Genomic DNA, 19,613 nt, shown 5'->3' on the forward strand with positions numbered 1-19,613 from the left:
GCCCCTTTATAAAAATCCACTTTTTAAAGGCAAGGGGGCATCTGACAAAAAACCTTAAAATGAGATCTAACCAATACAAGCATTTCATCTGGGCTGAGGGCTTAATTTGGAGTGTGCTCCTAGGCCTTCCTGGGTCATTAACCTGATTGCTCCTAGTTTGAGTGAACTTCCAGAAGGGAACAAGTTTGCATGACTGGAAATCTGCTGAATAGGCTCCTAGTTCCTATAACACTACACCCCATATTCTTCATAGAGATATTGTTATGGTATGAATATGGCATAACTAAGATATGTTTTATGCAAGATGGGTCTTGTGAGTTATCATTGGAAAGGTTATGATTTACTGAATATGATTATCCTATTTGCATGCATGTATCATTTTTGTATCTAAAGTTAGCAATATTGACTATGTAACAATTACAAGTGGGTTTACATCTAGGGAACGCCTACCAGAGAGAATGCAATCAGTCTGGATTGGCCATTAGGGAGAACAATAGGACTTTGACACCTTCCTGGGAAATCTTCCTGAGGATTTATGGCTGCTTTGACACTGCAGATGCATGTGATCATGTCACCTGTTACTGAACTCCATCTTGGACTGCTAGTATTTTTCCACAAAGAGGGTGGTAACCAAACTGGGACATAAAGGATTCCCACCATATGTAAATCCTATTTAAGGCAGGAAAGTGAGTTAATCAGGGTGGGTTCTTCATGGAATTCCTGCCCAAGATGACTGCTGAATATACCTAAGACTGATCGGGGGAAGAAAGTACTGGACCCAGGCTAGAAAGTGTCTAACCTGTGAAAGGAATACCTGGAGTTCTAAGCTGCAAGCAGAAGCAGTTTGTCTTCAAGAAACTCTACAACCTGCTTAAAACAACATTTAAGGTGGGAAATTACTACTAGTAGCCAGTTTCTTTAGTGTATTAAGCTTAGTTTGAGTGCTTGCTTTATTTGCTCAGTAATCTGTTTTGATCTGTTTGCTATCCCTTATAATCACTTAAAATCTATCTTTTCTAGTTGTTAAACCTGTGTTTTCTCTAGACCAATTTGTGCAATTCAGAAATAGGAGGCAAAAAGCTGTGCACGTCTTCCTCCACACTGAGGGAGGGCATGAATTTCATGAGCTTGCGCTATAGGGTTTTCTGTGCAGCACAAGACAATACAACTTTGGGTTTACACGCCAGAGGCGGTGTGCATTTAAGTGCTGGGCAATTCCTGAGCTGAGTCTTCCCACGCAGCACTGATCTCAGTATCTGTCTTTCTGCAGCTGGGTGTGGCCCTACTTGCGTGTGTGCTGAAGGAAGCTAGAGGGCCTGGCTCAGCAGGGTGGTGTAAGGGAACCCAGACTGGTGCAACCGGTGGGCTCAGTGGTACCCCCAGTACATCAGGTGGCACCCTGGATGGGGGGCAACCTGTCACAGTTCCACCCCTTATTAGTCTTGGCCAATCAGCCCCCTCTACCTCTCTATGCAGTTTCAATGGGACACAGCTGAGCTATTCCCTCTTGCCCTGCTGCATTTCTAACCCCAGATGGTGCCGTAGAAAAGCATAAATAACAGGCTTTTCAAGCTCCCTACACATGACTCAAAATGGAGCCCAACAGCTAGCAACGAACACTGTGGCCTTCCCTGGTTCCAGGGAAAGCTCCCTCAACAATTTGACCCCAGGTAAGAATGCCCAAGTCTCTTTTTTTTTTAAGGTTAGGACCATTAGAAGAGAGAAAGGAGAAGCCAATTCTGTAATGTGCTTCCTGCTACTACTTTCCCATCTTCCCTGGAGACTTTCCTGTAACTCAGTAAGGGGTTGTAATGTAAATAACCTGCTTTATTAAAGTACCCCTTTCCCTCGTGGACTCCATGGCTTCCACATTCTCTGTGATGTCCTTCTCCAGCACCAAGGGTTTGCAGAGTTGTTGCCCTTAAACAGAAAGACCTCTCAGAGCTCAGTCTCGGAAGAGCTGGGGAACACTAGATCTCATTAGCTGCAGGTTCTCTGCACTTCCCAGGAGACGCTCAGCACCTTGCAGGCTGGATCCCAGTGCTCATGGGCCTCTACTTTCTCTCTACAGTCATGACCTAAGACAAACAGCGCTAATCTCATCTTGGAGTTATTTGTTGTTTTTTTTAATACAGTAATTATGGGATGTTCTCTTATGATCAAATGCCATTCTTTTCTGTCACTCTCCATTAATGGGAGAGGGTGTGTTACTAGGTCCTATAGCAAAGTAATTCTGATAGTGTTTAACTACTTATAATAGATGGGTATGCTCCCTATCCCACCCATAATTGAAGAGTGGCATAAAGGCTTGACAAGAGACCTCACCTGATTCACAACAGCATTAGCTCTTGACTCTGCCTCACATCATTCACAAGTTATGAGCTAATCAGTTACTGCAGAGATAATGTGGCATAGCAGTTAGATCACAGGACTGGGTTCTACGACTGTGAGATTTTTGGCAAGTCACTTTACCTGCCAAGTTTCACCTTCCTCATCTGCAAAATGGTTATAATAATGTTTAAATATCCCACAAAGGGACGGCAGAATTAAGGGGCTGGTAAACTCTATTAATGGTTGCAAAGCACTTTGTGCTCCTGTGAGGAAAAGTTCTGTAGAAATGCAAAATATTGTTGTGAATTTAATCATTACCATGAAAGTTGTAAAAGAAATTTGCCTTCAACAAGCCCTGTCTTTGGAACACTTGTGCCCTTTAACCCTCTCTGGTTGGAACTTCTAAAGAAGTCTAGGGGATTTAGACACCTCTAATCTTAATGGAAGATCCAGTATGTGTCTAAATCCCCTAGCTGGATTTGAAAATCGCAACCTCTGATAATAGCGAATAAAGGAAATAAAATAAAGTCTTGGGCTTGACTCTTTGATTCTGGATATTGTCTAAACTCAGGGTGTTGGCTGTGCATACTGTAATATAGGCCTATTCCAATTTTATTTCCATTCCATTGCAATGATTTACCCTAGTGCTGGTATCACAGCAGCAATGGAGCAGTGTGTTCTTAAGTCACACAGTGCGTATACTCCAAGTATGGGAGCTAACTAGTTCATTTATAAGTAGGGGTAAAAATAAACTAACTTATTGCTATTACAGTGACTCCATAATTGTGTGTTTTAATTCTCCTCAAATAGGACCTGTATAATAATATACAAAGATTTGACTTGAAATAGGAAGTTTATTTTAATGTGATCTCATTTATGAAAGCCTATCACGGTGGTACATATGGCAAGGAAATGAAATCATTCTTCTAATAGATTAGTATTCAAGATTAAATATTTCACTTTCTAATATATTCCGCCTATATGTGCTTTTAATCCCCCAACTACATTTAAATTCAGCTTTTTAGTACATTGAGAGCAAGCTGCTGCCTGTCATGTCACTCCTGATTTTCCATTACTGTTAACTGATGGTTTGCATTCATTAGCATACAGCGACACTGGTCATGTTCTTTAGAAGGTGAGGATTTGACTTGTTTCTTGTTGCCTTCAGGATAAGTTTGAAGTTAGATTATTTCAGGCAGCCAGACTTCAGACAGATGTACCTACTAAGTCTACATTTATACCTTCGCCTAGTGCACTACACTTCACCTCCTGGAATCAGTGGCAAGCTAGAAAACGCTGGTTGGTATTAGATTGGAGCGCTAGATTGGATGGGGGGGGGGAACACTAAGAGGCAATTCAACAGTTTAAGCATACTACTTGGATGGCCTGGTGCTAGTGAGGCAAAGCCATTTGCCTAGTAGGATACCATGATAAAATTAGTCACTCAGGACACTGCATCAAGCGAATCTGTCTCTAGACTTAACTGAGAAGGATGCCACAACCCTGTACCACTGGTTGTCTATTAAATCCAGAATTGGAAATGAATCTGAAAAGTCCCAGACTAAATCCTCTAATACCCCCAAATTTAAGGGTGGTCAATATCCAGTTCTGAATCTTGCCTGGAATCCGTGTCTGCCCCCTCTCCGTTATTGCTGGTATTTGCTATGGACAGTCAAATTTTTGGCTTCATTTGGTTATTTATAGAGGTAATTTCAGGAAGACAGAATCTAGGTTGTAGAGTAAATGATGTAAACAAAAGAACAGAATATACATGAAATTATGCAGGCAAATATGTAGTCAGGAAGTATTGCAGGGATATTGCCAGTCGATTTTTACACTGATAATGTATTAAGAAGGGAATCTGGAATTTGGTACAATGACTCCCTTTGTAATCAAATAGCAGGCAACTATAAAGGTGGGCCAGGTTATCTGTGGCATCATTATACATGAGTTAGGCGCTGAACTGTGGTGATGTCTTGGTACTCTCAAAAGCCAGTTTACTTGGAGTTGGTAGTTAGGTGTGGGATGGTGATTTATTGTGTCCGATTGTTCTTTTACTTGATGTGAGTAGTAGCTCTGTCCTTGAACTGGTCCTAGGATTGTTCCATGTCTCATAGTTCATCTTAAAAGCAAGATTCTCTTTGTATTCTGATGCATGTTCAGAGAAGAGGACAAAATTATTACAATTAGTAGGCCAGGGGCCAAATCCCCAGCTGGTGTGAATCAGCATTGCTCCATTGACATCAGTGGAATTATGGGGATTTACACCAGCTGAGGATCAGACTCTGGGTTGTCAAAGAAGCCTCAACCTGACCTCATTAGATAGCTGTAATTTTTGTACTCCCATTGAACAGCCCTGAACTGCAAGAGCTGGGGTACTGTAGGCATGCAGTGACCTAGCCGCAAAGAAAGCAGTGGCAGGGGGCTGCAATTTGTTCTTCCTCATATCTGTCTCCAGCCAGCGTTACTGATTCCTCACTTCCATGTATATAGTAGTGATTTATAAATCAAATCAAAATAATGAAAAGAAAAAGGGGAGCATGGAAAAAGAAGGAAAACAGGAAACTGAGAGGGAGGACAGGAGAGATCTTCTTGAAGACCCTAAAGTTGTCAGAGAAAAGACAAAATGTCTTTGTTTGTTGAGCAGCTGTATTAACTTTAGAGAGAGGTTTTCAAACCTTCTTGCCCTGCAGCCCTTCTGTCTCCATGTTCCTAATCTACAGAAAGATTGCAAAACATTACCATGCGAGTAATGCATTACTTGGAATCCTGCATATTTATGCACTTCAGTTTCCCACTTCAATTTCCCACAGTCCAGTTCCCTGTTTGGTTGTCACCAGCTGGATGCTAACTGATTCTTCTGTGTCACTGGCCTTTTCTTTTACAAGGGCAACAGCCTCAGCTGCTGCCAATTAACATTAATTAAGCCAGTTTCAATATAATAGATCAGACTCTGGCAATTCACAGAGGACAATAGATTTACCCTCCCCCCCCCCCCTCCCCCCCCCCAAAAAAAGTGTATTTTTCGGTTGTTCATGCCACATCAAACTCTTAACTGGAGAAGTTTATAGAAAAATCTTGCTAATGGGAAGAGGACCTGTTTGTATCGTTTAAAACCCACAGGCTACAGCAGAATGCGTCTTTAATGGTGACTTTAAGATCCTGGCCAAAGATTTAACCTTTCGGGGACAGATCCTCAGCTGGTATAATTCCGTCTGAAATTACTAAAATGAACTGTTATGTTGATTTACACTAGCTAAGCCTTGGTCTAAGCTCAAGCAAAAATTCTTTTTCTTCCCATTTTTGGTCTCAGAGAGCTTATAAAACAGACAGACAAAAAAAAATCAATGAAAGAAGGAGCTTGCACTGCTATATCTTTATTTTTAGTTCAGCTCTTAATTTTGTGTGGTTTACGTTGTACACAGAACGTACCATCGAGAACGAAAAACTTAATAGTGCTGTTGCAGCTATTGAACCCAGAAATCAAAAGTCCTTGAGTTCTCTCTCTCTCGCTCTCTCTTAGGAGTGGCTGATCATATAAGATGCTTTATATCCCAAAAGGGGTAGGGGGACCCTTTCTTAATCTCTAAGATTTTTCCCCTCTAAAAAGGTTTGAAACTAAGTGTCTGAAAGTGTTATTTAGCAGCTTTTCCCTCTTGACAGTCTTGTTGTATGTAAGGCAGGCACTCTGTCTCCTAGTGTTTGTGATGGTGCTCTTCTGAGACACTTCCCAAGAACACTCTTAAAACTTAAAAATGTTATTTAAGGCTCCCCTTGTCTCCTTCCTTCTGGCTCTTTGTTGTTTCTCGGGGCAGGGGGAGAATGCTTTCAAAGTACTCTTCTGATATTCGATCCAAGCTCTCTTCTGTCTCCTCTCTGCATCTGACGCATTCTCCTCTTTGGAAAAACAAAACTGTGTGATGCCGGTTTGAAAGTGGAAACAGTGGTAGGCTAGGGATCAATTGGGAGTGCCAGGATGAAATTCTGTGCTGTGCTTCTGTGCGACACAGCACAGAACTCACCACCCCCAGGAAGCGTGGGGGTGGCTAAGGTGGCATGAAACCAGCTTCACATCCTCCATATACTGGGCTGCTCCATGGGCTGCAGTGGGCCCTGGTGTAACATAGTCAGCCTCGTCTAAGTTACAGCAGCTGCTTAGAGCTGCCCTATGGGCTGCAGTGCTGTATGCTGTGGTGCTACCTCTCGTATGCACCTTCCTATCTTCTTACATGACATGGGTGTGGGGGGGTGTCTTTGGAAAGGAGTCCTATGGCATTCTTCCACAGTGCTTGTGCAGGGGGAATCCTCCCCTGTGAGAAAACCAGGCTTTTAAAGCTCCTTTACAACACTGTACTAGAGAGCAAGAGGCCGGAACTGGGTTGAGGCTCTCCAGGATATGATTTTCCTCAAGTACTTTGCATTGGCTTAACTCTGTTCCCATTCAAGTCATTGGCAAAGCACCCCTTGTCTCTAGCTGGAGCAGAGCTGCGATAACAAAGGGCACATGTGAAAAATCACACCCCAGTAAAACAATAGTGGAACATCAAGGAGAGTTTTCCTTTTTTTTCCCCCTAGGCACTAGATATCAGGGCCGGCTCTGGCTTTTTTGCCGCCCCAGGCAAAAAAGCCTCCGGCTGTCCCCCCCCTCCCCCCCCAGCGCGGCAGGGGAGGGCGGCCAGAGCGCCGGGGGGAGGGCGGCGAGCCCCGGCCGTGGCCCCGCTCTCCCCGGCGGCCGGAGCACCGCGCCGCCCCCCTCCAGGTGCCGCCCCAAGCACAAGCTTGGTGGGCTGGTGCCTGGAGCCGGCCCTGCTAGACATATGTCGTAAATGGAATCTCCCGTCCAAAGTCCTGTGAATTTTACTGCCCGGGTCTGAATCTGTCCCTATAGCTTTGACTCCAGATTTGCAAAGGGGGGTGAAGAGCTCGTTTTGTTACTGTTTCAACCGATTGTGAAATCTTGTGGTGATAGCCCATCTCATGAGGCTCAGCTGATCTACTCAGCTGTCTGGCCCTGTGCTGGTTAAATAACAGAATGAGAATATATGAGAAGCAGTGATGCTAGCATTCAGTTCAGAGCCTTTCTATTAGTAGACTCTTGGTAACCTGGTGCACTCAAACACATGCATATGCATTTTGCCTTCTTAGTGTTACCAGTTTTTCCATTGTCTGTACTCTTGGTTTTCATGAATTGATGGACCGCTTGAAACTGGCAATGATGAATTCACAGTAATTAGCTTGCTAGTTTTGAGGACTCTGTTGATTCAAGTTTGTCAGGAAGCAGAAAAAAATATGATGTAGCTTTTAAGGTAATGATTATTCTTAAAAGCTACCCTGAAGTCTTTGAGTAAATAACTCTATAACTAAATATATAGTTTAACTAGGTGGGGAATAAATTTGCTTGGGATGGAAAAATTTTGAGATGTCAACATTTTTTCCTGGCCTGAATGGGGGTGAAAAGTCACAATCTCAAAAATATTAGTGAACTGGCAATTGGGGGAGAGGGGGTGAGAATCAGATTGGTTCAATTGAAACATTTCATTTAAATAAGTTTGAAATGTTTCATTTCAGTTTTGACTTTCACAATTTCTTTTATTATAATTAACTTAAATTTCTAAAAGAAAAGCCATTTCAAACTGAAAGGATGGAATTTTAAATTTTGACAGTTAAGCTAATTATAGTAAATAAATATTTAATAGAGCGGTTCAAATCCAACCCAAAAGTTTCAAAACGAAACATTTTTGAAATTTTTCATTTAGAAAATATTGCAACAGGGCATTTCAACAATTTCAAAAAAAAAAAATTCCAAAAATGTTTTGCATCAAGAGATTTGTCTGTACTGATCTTTTCCCGTGGACAGCTTCAGTTTCAATGAATACGTATGTTCTGATGAAAAAAACAATTTTGTTGAAAAATTCCCAACCAGCTCGACTCAAAGCTTTGGAGACAGGGCGCAAGGCTCGGGTCAGAGAGCTGCTCCATGGGCCCAAGTGAAAAAATATAAACACGTCAAAGCAAAACGACGAAGAGGAAATCTCCTGTGTCATCCCTATTGTCTCCCTTGTGAATGCTGAACATGTCAGATGTTTGTTTAGGGTCTTATCCCATAGGTAAATTCTGCATTGCCAGCCATATTGATGGAGTGAGCAGGATGGAGATGAACACATGCTGTTTCATTTAAGGTTGAGCCCCCCTCCACTCTGTATATTTGTGTGTAAGTATATTACTATTTGCATAGGTACATATATAGATATACACAAACACTCACCCCTCAGTGTGTGAGCTCGTTAGCTAAAGTATAGTGTGTCAGCAAACGGAAGAAGCCAACATTTAGCAGTGTTTACTTTCCAGTTCTTTTAATTCATCATTAGTGGAAGTGGGCAGTTCTATTATTGCTATCATAGGCTTCATTTGAGCATGCTATAATAATGCAAGAGTAATAATTACTTATGTGCTTATAGACTGCCTCATAATTAGAGATGAACACATACTTAGGAATACCCTTAAAAAGATATCAGGGGGGGCGTGTCATAACTATAAAGGGAAGGGTAATAGCTGTCCTGTGTACAGTACTATAAATCCCTCCTGGCCAGAGACTCCAAAATCCTTTTCCCTGTAAAGGGTTAAGAAGCTCAGGTAACCTGGCTGGCATCTGACCTAAAGGACCACTAAGGGGACAAGATACTTTCAAATCTTGGGGGGGGAAGGCTTTTGTTTGTGTTCTTTGTTTGGGAGTGTGTTCGTTCTCGGGGACTGAGAGGGACCAGACATCAATCCAGGTTCTCCACATCTTTCTAAGCAAGTCTCTCCTATTTCAAACTTGTAAGTAAATAGCCAGGCAAGGCGTGTTAGTTTTTCTTTCATTTTCTTCTGCTTCTAGTTTGGCCAGTTCTATTTTGTTAGCTACTTCTTTGGTAGTCATTTTCCTGTTTTCTTGTGCTGGGTAACCCCCTTTGCAGTTGACAAACTGGGAAGCTCTCAGCTCTGGCTGCTGCAGAGTTAACAGTAACTTTCTAACTAGCTACTCCCGAGGATGTAAAAAGAAAAAAAAACAATTCAGCTTGTAAATACCTTTTACCAGTCATTTGCTAATTGAACCCTTCTCTTAACAAAGGACCTGTAAAAAAAACTTAACACCTCTGCCTTCAGGCAAGGAGAGATAAGATACGCATCTATCTACTTCCAGCTCGGCTTTCCAAGCAGCTAGAAGGAAAAAAAAATCTCACTGGCTTTTGGGTTTAAAATGATCCCACCGCTGCCACCATGTCAGGACTGAGATCCCCACTTTGAACTTTAGGGTACAAATGTAGGGGCCTGCATAAAAACTTCTAAGCTTAATTACCAGCTTAGCTCTGGTTCGGCTGCCACCATTTTCAATGGATTCCCTCCCTGGGAAACCTTGAAAAACCTTCACCAAATCCCTGGTGAAAACAAATCCAACCCCTTGGATTTAAAACAAGGGGAAATTAACCATTCCCCTCCTTCCTCCCACCAACTCCTGGTGAATCAAGATCCAAAACCCCTTTGGATCTAAAACAAGGAAAAAATCAATCAGGTTCTTAAAAAGAAGGTTTTTAATTAAAGAAAAAGGTAAAAATCATCTCTGTAAAATCAGTATGGAAATCAACCTTACAGGGTAATCAAACTTAAAGAGCTCAGAGGACTCCCCTCTAGACTCAGGTTCAAAGTACAGCAAACAAAGAGAAACACTCTAGTAAAAGGTACATTTACAAGTTGAGAAAACAAAGAAAAACTAACACGCCTTGCCTGGCTATTTACTTACAAGTTTGAAATAGGAGAGACTTGCTTAGAAAGATGTGGAGAACCTGGATTGATGTCTGGTCCCTCTCAGTCCCCGAGAACGAACACACTCCCAAACAAAGAACACAAACAAAAGCCTTCCCCCCCCAAGATTTGAAAGTATCTTGTCCCCTTATTGGTCCTTTAGGTCAGATGCCAGCCAGGTTACCTGAGCTTCTTAACCCTTTACAGGGAAAAGGATTTTGGAGTCTCTGGCCAGGAGGGATTTATAGTACTGTACACAGGACAGCTATTACCCTTCCCTTTATAGTTATGACAGGCTTCATTTGAGCATGCTATAATAATGCAAGAGTAATAATTACTTATGTGCTTATAGACTGCCTCATAATTAGAGATGAACACATACTTAGGAATACCCTTAAAAAGATATCAGAACATCTGCACTCCTTTCCTTCTTAGCAAATTAGAGATCATTACAGAAGCAGCCATTTATTTCTCCTCCCTTTAGCTTGTTGCTACTTCCTGTCACTAAAAATGTATAAACAAAAACCAAATATTAATGGTAAATATGGTCTATCCAAACTCTGCTGAATGTGCTTGGGTATTTAGAAGATAGTATATTTAGGGTTTCTGTGGTGATTATTATTATTAGTTTATATTGAAATTAAGATTTGTTAGAGTCACTGTGATTCCTGGTCTGCCCTGATGGAACTGTCTGGCCATTCTCTGCATGGACACATTGTTACAAAACGTGCACTTGATCCTGGACTAACTGAAGTCGGTTGGAGTTTTGCCATTGACTTCAATGGATGCACAAACCGCCCCATGTTGTCATGCTAGCTGAGTAAAGCCATGCTCTAGCGCAGCCAGTTCTCACTATTGGGTGATCTCTTTGTATATGAGAGATCACTTTTCTGCCTTTGGCTTAGCTTGCTCCTACATTTGTTCTTGCTTAGAGTAAGAAAGAGTCACCATGCAGGGGCGGCTCCAGGCACCAGTGCACCAAGCGCGTGCCTGGGGAGGCAAGCCGCGGGGGAGCGGCCTGCCGGTCGCCGTGAGGGCGGCAGTCAGGCTGCCTTCGGCGGCATGCCTGCAGGAGGTCCGCTTGTCCCGTGGCTTCGGTGGCGGGTACGCCGAATCCGCGTTACCGGCGGACCTCCCGCAGGCGCGCCGCCGAAGGCTGCCTGACTGCCGTGCTTGGGGCGGCCAAATACATAGAGCTGCCCCTAACCACATGGTACAGTCAGAGATGGACAGTGCTGCAGCAGATCCCTGCCTGAAGGTGAGAAATGGTTTTGGAAGGTTCTTGATTGAGTTCTGCAGAGGAAGCAATCTAAAGATGGTACATTTGAAATAACCTCTTTACACAGGATGAATTGGAGTTTCTCATGTAATCTTGAAGCATTTTGTGATCCACACACCTTCTATTAATTCTCAACACACTTTAATTTAAAATCCGACAATCCCATATTAAAAATCCCAAATCCCCCCGGCTCTGCCCTGGTTCTGCAGGGACACTTTTTTCCAGAGATGTGGTCAATTTGCAGTTGAATATTGATCACCATGCATATATCCTAGCAATGCATTTCAACCTGTGTCTCTGGCTCACTAATGCTTGATCTAGAATTAGTAATTCATTTCAATGAGTACTGTGTAGGTGCAGATAAAGGAAAGAAGGCCTCCTCATGGGCATGATATATTACTCCAAAAAGTAAAGGCCCAGTGAATCCATACTTGAAAGAAAAGTGGAAGACTTGCATCTTTTTGTTTCAGCTTACAAACTGCAATTTGTTGCTAAGAGACTGTATAAAGTGATGCCCATTAAAGCACAGCAGAATCCACATGTGGTTATATAATACCAATGCCTTTTATAGAAATGCAAATAAGGCATGTGCTAAATATGCCTGCAGTATGTGCTGAGTGTGATAAGGGGATTTCTGCTGCAACTCAAAAGTAGTCCTGTCTTTCCAGAGGGGGAGGAGAGGAGAGAGTCTGATTGATTTAGTCTCTCTTGATTCCATTTCCAAACAATTTTAATATTAATTTACAAGTGATTCAAGCCCCACTTCACAACTGGTTTTTACACAATTAGCACCAGAGTTAATTAATTTAATGATATTGTGGTGTGAGTTTTAAGTGTAATTTTTTCTGACCACTTTGAAAGGGTGTAGTGAAATGAAGGTTTCTGTTATTACCCAAAATGACACCAAACAATGCTGTTGTTTAACAGAGTTAGTACTGCTCAATCCTAAACAGATCATTCTCTGTGATAAAGCTTCTGTGTTCTGGCATTTCCACTAATTCACACAAATGCAGTTCAGAGGTGGTGGTGGTGGTTGTTGATTTGAATTACCATAGTCCTAAAAGCCCAGACATGGAGTTTCATTGTTCTAGGCACTCTACCAACACAGAACCAAGAAACAGTCCTGCCCCAAAGAGCTTACAATGTAAGTATAAGACAAGAGACCGACACAGACCGACTGATGGAGTCCAAGCAAACAAAGAGACAGTATTGATCAGCTTGATGGGCAGTGGTCTCAGCACAGAGTTGAGTTACTGAAACCATGACGTGAAAAACCTCTGCCGTGCAAAAACTGTCTTAGGTGGGGCTCACACTAGACAGTCATTGTAATTCTTAGATTTTCTTGGCATCACAAAACCTAGAGGATAGGGAAGATTCAAGTGATTTTTCTCTTGGTTGCATTTTTTGGCTGGGGCCCACCGAATAGCTCTCTGATCCAATCCTTGGGCCCTGTCTCCAACGTTTTGACTAGAGCTGGTCGGGAATTTTTGGATACGGTGTTTTTTCATCAGAAAATACGTAGTCATTGACACTAAAGCTGTGCATGGGGAAAAGGTCAGTACAGACAAATCTCTTGATGCAAAACAATTTGGGGCATTTTTTTTTTTTTTGAATTTGTTGAAATGTCCTTTAAAATTCTCACTGGGTTATGTCTTCAACTGGTGTAAATCAGCATAGAAGTCAATGGAGCTAAGCTAATTTATTCCAGTTGAGGATTTGGCCCAAACAATTCAAGGGCCCTGTCCTACCAGACCTGAGACCCTTCCGGGGGCATGTTTCAACATTAGGCCATGACACATAAATTGACTAAATGTAAAATGGAGCAATTCCAAACAGCACAAAAATCTTTAAATGAGGATTAACTTTTTTAAATTGTAGAACTCATATAAAGGTCTAGATCTGATCAGAACTATTATAATGCTTCAAACAATAATTATGCTCCTGCCTGTTATCACAAACCCCTTACTCGTCCTGCACACCAATATGCAAGCTATACTTCAATAAGAGAAAAGGTGTGTGGGGGGGGAAGGGGGGCGGAGAGGGGGTTACAGCTATTAAAACAAGAACCTATGTAAAAAAGCCCACACAGAAAACTGCTACCTCATGTTCATGCTTTTGCTATCCATCTTGTTCTTTAATCTTTGAGTTCTTTTGTCAGTACTAATTTTGTTCAGCCAGTGGGCAAGTGAAGTATTGGTGCGTGGCCAACAGAGGGCTCTGGAACAAATAGTAAGGGAATCTCCATGAGTAGAAATACCGAGTGAAAAATGTAAGAAGAAAACATCTACGGGAAAATGAAAATTGCTCGGGTGCCTTCTAGTAGTGCAATGGACTGTGATTCACAGGTTTTTCTTTTGTTAGGTTCCAGGCATGTGGCTTCAGTGGTGTTTGCTGCTGAAAAAGTATATGTAAGTAAAGGTAAATCTAACATATCATTTTTTCCAATTAAAAGCACCCTGTATCCAGTCCAGGACATGTGGAAGTCTGTTCATAAATTTGATTGATAAGGATTCCCCTTAAAAGGAGAAACTCCTCTTTCTCTTACGCAGGCCAGACACTGACTCACCCCGGAAGAAAACACAAGGTGCAGCGCCATAACTGTTATATACAGTGTCAGGAAAGGCTGGCATAGAATGGGCTCCCTCTGTTTTTACTCCCTCACATTGCCATTGACTTCAATGAGAGGTTTGTTTGAGTAAAGGACAAAGTGCAAGGTGAGACTTATATTGTGCTCCCAAATCCATTTATGCAGCACTTGGTCCTCCGCAGTGGTAGTCCCCACAGAGGCCCCGCCCTAGAGTACGGGCTACTCTTTGTGGGTAGGAGTGGGCCAAGGCTTGAATGGAGATTCTCTGAAAAATATAATACAACATATGTCTGTATCATTATTTCTGTGTTCCCTGCCTGGCTGGAGTCCGAGGAGTATCTACAGCCGGAGAAATCATCCCTGGGAGCACAGCTCTACTGGCACCATGCTGTCAGAGACCAGAACTTCTGTGGGCAAATGCATCTTCCCTTTGACCCTGTCTTTGCATAGTTCCCTGGGGAGTATTCCCATGAGCTGTATATGTAGAACTCATGCCAGTTATACCAAGTGCCATGACACTGTTTAGAGAACATTAAATCAAGCAGAAAAAACGACGCACCCATGTGGTCCTGAACTGCATGCAATCCTCCAAGTTAAGTTTCTGATCATCTTGGAACTAGACACCATCATTCCACACCACCTCGCTGCAGGACGTTGGTAGCAGAACAATTTAAGAGAAGAAAAGAAAAAAAATCCCATTTTTCTTTCAGATTTAAGCAGGAGTTCTGCATAGAATTTGCTGTAGTATTGTTTTCACACATAGAAGGACCAGTTGACTCTCACAGGGAATTTTGGTGGTGTGGGGTTTGTTTGTTTATTTATAAGTAAATTCTAGAAACATTGCACCAAAGCAAGAATGAGGTGCTGTAGCTTTCAAATAGAAACTGGAAACTATCAGCAACGGTAAGTGTGTTTTGAGGTTTATTGGAAAGAGGGTCAATCTTCTTTTACCCAGGCAAGGATTTTTAAAAGGTGGTGCCTAAAGATAGGCTCCCAGATCAGTATTTAGAAGCCTGAGTCAATTACTTGATTTCCAAAACGGCTGAGCACACATCAGCTCCAACTTGACTTCCTTGGGAGCTTCTGTGGGTTATCAATACTCTTGAACATCAAGCCTAAATGGACTTACCTTCAGGCATCCACATCTGGGAATCCCATCATTGCATAATTTCGCCTTGAGAGTTTCATCAAAAAGGTTCTTAACGCTAATGGATTCTGCCAGTGAACTTAGTAGCTCTTTGAAAAGCACAAGTACTGACGTGCCGAGCCATACCAAATGCTGTCTGAAATACTCCCATGACTTGTTCTTTCCATCCTCCTGGGGAAAACGCATCCCTAAGGATTTTGAGAGATGTCTTTCTCCAGGCCTTTCTTCCACTGCAGTTTTTTTGGAAGAAGGGGAGGGGGGGGGAAATATCTCTCATCAAGAAATAGATTTAACACTGAGAAGGGTGAAGTTTAGGAAACCTAATATCCTGCACTTATTTGTAATTATCTCTCCTTTGCTGCTGGCATTGCTCGCAGGTACATCTGGAGAACAGGTGTGCTTCCGCTAGGATGCTAGCACAAATGCCCATTATGTAGGAGGCATACGGTAGCAACACTGCATGGAGAGCGAAGTCATCATGTTAGCAGTGTACCCAACCTCCACCCACCTCAGCAATCAAAACTCACTGCAGGTCGACCTGGCAGGACTCCATCCCTGTGAATCGGGAAGGAACTGAGTACTGGAAGCAGTCTCAATTCAAAGTGGCAGGGGTAAATAAAATTGCTTCTGCTTTCCTAACATCCTCCCAGGTGTACAATATCATCTCAGTCCTTGATTAATGAGCTGATTTAAATAATATCCTCCCCCCCCGCCCCCGGGCCTTACTCCATTTCTTATTCACGCCTTACGTCTGTGGGAGTTTTGTCTGAGTAAAGAATGAAAGCTAAGGGCCAGACAGTGTGATTAATACCCAGCCTGTGTTGGAGGACCCAGCCAAGTACCCAGAGGGTTTAGGAGGTTGATATATCCCTGGCCTGTAGGGGGAATCTTCATGTTCCTCCAGGCATGCTGGCTTGTGTACAGAGGAGGTTGGGCTATCTTCCCCACCTCTTGCAACCCCCAGTCCCTTTTGGGGTGACTAGCACCTCAGGGGGCGGCTCCTCCTACTCCTGACAAAATCCCCTATAATAAGACTTATGGACACAGCCTGTCTCTGATATCTTCTTGGGGGAACCAGTTATCTTGTTTATCCTCATTCTGGGTCATGTCCCCCATCTTCAGTCTACAAGGGGCCACCTGTACAGGGTGTTCCGTGTGTGGGATGGGGTGTGGACTAGAGGGCTATCCTTCCCTGTGCTGCCCCTGGCTAACTCAGCCTGGTGCCTCTTCCCAACTCCTCTGGGCTGCAGCCTGGGAGACCCCAGGGCAGAAATGGTACCATCGGACATGCTTAATTTTAAGCACATGCTTAAATCCCATAGATTTCATTGAGGCTTAAGTATGTGCTTTCCTGAGTTGGGCCCAGTCACTCTAATACTAGCCCAGCCTTGCACACCTTCAGCTCCTCAGACCACTGTCAATCATGTGTTTTGTTTTCCCCTTCAATGTGATTGTCTTTCTCCACAAGTCTGTTTGCAAAGCTCTTGGCATCTTACTTTACTTCCAAACAGTCAGTTAATTTGAAAATAAATCCATTGTTTTTTGTTTTGCTTCATGTTTAAGGAGCCCTCTTGAAAACTTGTTTGTGGTGTCACTGTCAGATAATGGCAAGAACAATTAAACTTGTCTGCCCACATAACTGCATTTTTGTCCACACATAATTCAGAGAGCATTTCTGGGGAAGACTGGTTTTGTTTTTTTCTTCTTCTTCTTGTCCTCGCCCCTCTTTGCTGCCCTTCCCCCGCACTCCCACCAGTTTTGATACGGAGACAATAGTGAGTTTGTGTGAGTTTATCACTGCAATTAGTCAGGTTTTTAATAATGTGTGTGTGTGTGTGTTTTTCCACTCAGGCTGGAGCCTGGACTCTGAGACCTTCCCCTCTCCCCACCCCACGACTGGGTTTCAGAGTCTGGGCTCCAACTCAAACCAAAAGGTCTACACTGCTGTTTTTTAGCCCTGTAGTGTGAGTCTGCATCAGTAGATGGAGCTTTGAGGCTCACTCCTGTGGAGTTTTTTTTTTTGTTTGTGGGTTTTTTTTTTTTTTTTTTTGCTTTTGTAGAGACACCCTTAATGAATAATCGCTAGCTCTGAGCTTTCTAAGGGCAACATTCCACCACCTGTATTTACACTGACTAGTACCTTACTCCACTGAATTATGCCATGGAGTGTGTTGGGGGTGTAGAGCTAAGATTCTGGCCATTCCTCCCACTTCTCCAGCCACCTGCTCCAGGAGGCAGGTGGAGTCAGCAGTCGTGCAGTGGCCACTGCTTCCGTGTGCCCGTGCCCCACATACAGACTTGGTAGAATGGGATTCTTACTTCCCCGAGTAGCTATGTAGCCCAAGTGTGATGGGTGGTATTTTTCAGAATGCAAAAAGGGGGCCTCATTGTCTTGGGTTCCCCAGATCCCTTGCTCCAGTTCCAGTAGCTAAGTGAGGCAACATCCAACTAGCAGGGGCAATTTAGGCCCAGGGTAACCTGCCTAGGTGTTTCAGGGGAAAAGGTTGCCTTATAGACCCAGAGCCATATATGAAGTAACCAGTACAGTACTAGTGGCAGCTGGGAATGCACAGAAAGGAATGTATGTAGAGTTTATTGCTTTGGATTGTGCATTTCTCTGGCTGAAAACAAGACAACCTTGGTTGATGATTGTTACGTTGGCCAGCTGAAAATAAATCTGCAGGCCTCTCTATGACAAGAGGTTTTTGTCTTTGCCTTTTAATAGAGGCTTGCCTGCCTTTTGTAAAAAGGGTGGTTGTATTTTTTTAAAACTAGGCTCCATCTCGTATTGCAATGTAGCCCTATGTTTTTGTTCCCTATTAGAAACGAGATAAGTCAATCATGGCTCTCTCTGCTTAGTCACTTACTCCTCAAATACAGTATAAGTGCAAGATCAGAAGAGCTTTAAGTTTGTTTAAGGCATCCTAAAATAGCGCAATGAACTGGCTGGAAAGTGGGGGGGGTGAGTATGATGTCAGTTGTTAGTGTACTAGAAAATATTTCCCAGCCATAACACAGACATTGTTCCAGAAACCAGATGTTGAAAATTGTTTGCAGTACCTAACCCTTCTCCAGGGCGGTAATAGCCAAATACTGACTGCTGTCTGATGGTTTTGGTAGCCCACATGAAACGAATTGGCAGACTCCATCCATTTCTTAGTGGAAAAGTGTCCCCATGACATAAACCAACACCACCCACCTCAACACTGCTTCTCAGCCTGGTTGGCAACTTCAGCAGTGGATGAGATGTCCTCTCATCCCATAGGGTGGTCTGTCCAGGTCCGGGTTCAAGCATATTGACAGCAGGATGTGGGGAAAGCACGTACTGCTGCTGTCCCTGTTTTGTGGCTTAAAGATGAAGATCCAGTACCTCAGCAGGGGTAAATCAGCATCGCTCCATTGGAAGGGTGCTGACAGTCTGGCTGGACTTTCCAGTTTCAGGGCTTTCCCTCTGGCCCCTTGCACATACTATCGATATGCACACAAAACGGAGACTTTCTTTATAAGAACCCTGTACATCATGAGAAGCAGAAATGTCCCCAAATGCCAGTCACTCGGTTGGCAAGCCTGGGCACTCTTGTACCCGCAGGGCCGGCTCTGAGCTGGGACAGCTGGAGGTATGGAAGCACGTTGTGCGGCTAAAATATGCTGATTGCCAGCAGGTTTGTTCCACATGTTAGCTTCTATTTGGATAATAATTACTTCACAATGAAGACAGCTGAGCTTCTGTAAGAAGGCAACTGAATCGATATGCTAAGCATCACTGCTTTGATAACAGGGGCTCCTTGTTCTGTTCAGGAGGGACCTGCTGGTGGAAGACTTTGGCCAGACTGACTGCTTATCAGTTTGACTGATGAATAAACTTAGTTAGTGTCTGTCAGGTAACCTCTAGGGGGATGGGCTCATCTGCTAGCCTTGCTTTTGTAAATTATGCCGGCACTGTAGATATTATGTCCTAATTGTTTAGTCATAAAAGCCAATGAGTGATTTAGGCAGAAACTTGAAAAGAGACACCTGCCAAGTATCCAGCAGGCATTTAGTGAAATTCTGTCTGTACATGGTATCAGTCAGCAGCGATTACCTTCCAGGAGGTATCCATGGCTAAAATTAACGTAGGGCTAGATCATCCATTGTGCTTCCCCAAGTGGAGGAGTTTTGTCGAGGTTGCAAGTAGGAGCCCCTGTCCTGGATCAGGACCTCATTGTGTTAGGCACAATCATGGAACAAAAAGACAGGTGCTGTCCCAATCAGCTTGCAGTGTAATGAAGAAAAGAGACGACAGGTGGATACAGCCCGACGTATGGGACAGTACAAAGAAAAAGTGAGACAACGCTGGTTAGAATGATAGGCAGCTGCCTCATCAAACCAGTAGATCTCCCATGGAGTGTGTGGAAAGGTGGTCAGCTTGGTGGCCATGTTTCCTCGGGTAGCTTCTCCCCTCAAGTTTTGTGGACATTTGGGTGCTGGAGTGGGGCGGGGGGTTGGGA

This window comes from Malaclemys terrapin, chromosome 10, assembly GCF_027887155.1.
Source record: "Malaclemys terrapin pileata isolate rMalTer1 chromosome 10, rMalTer1.hap1, whole genome shotgun sequence".
Lineage (NCBI taxonomy): Eukaryota > Metazoa > Chordata > Testudines > Emydidae > Malaclemys > Malaclemys terrapin.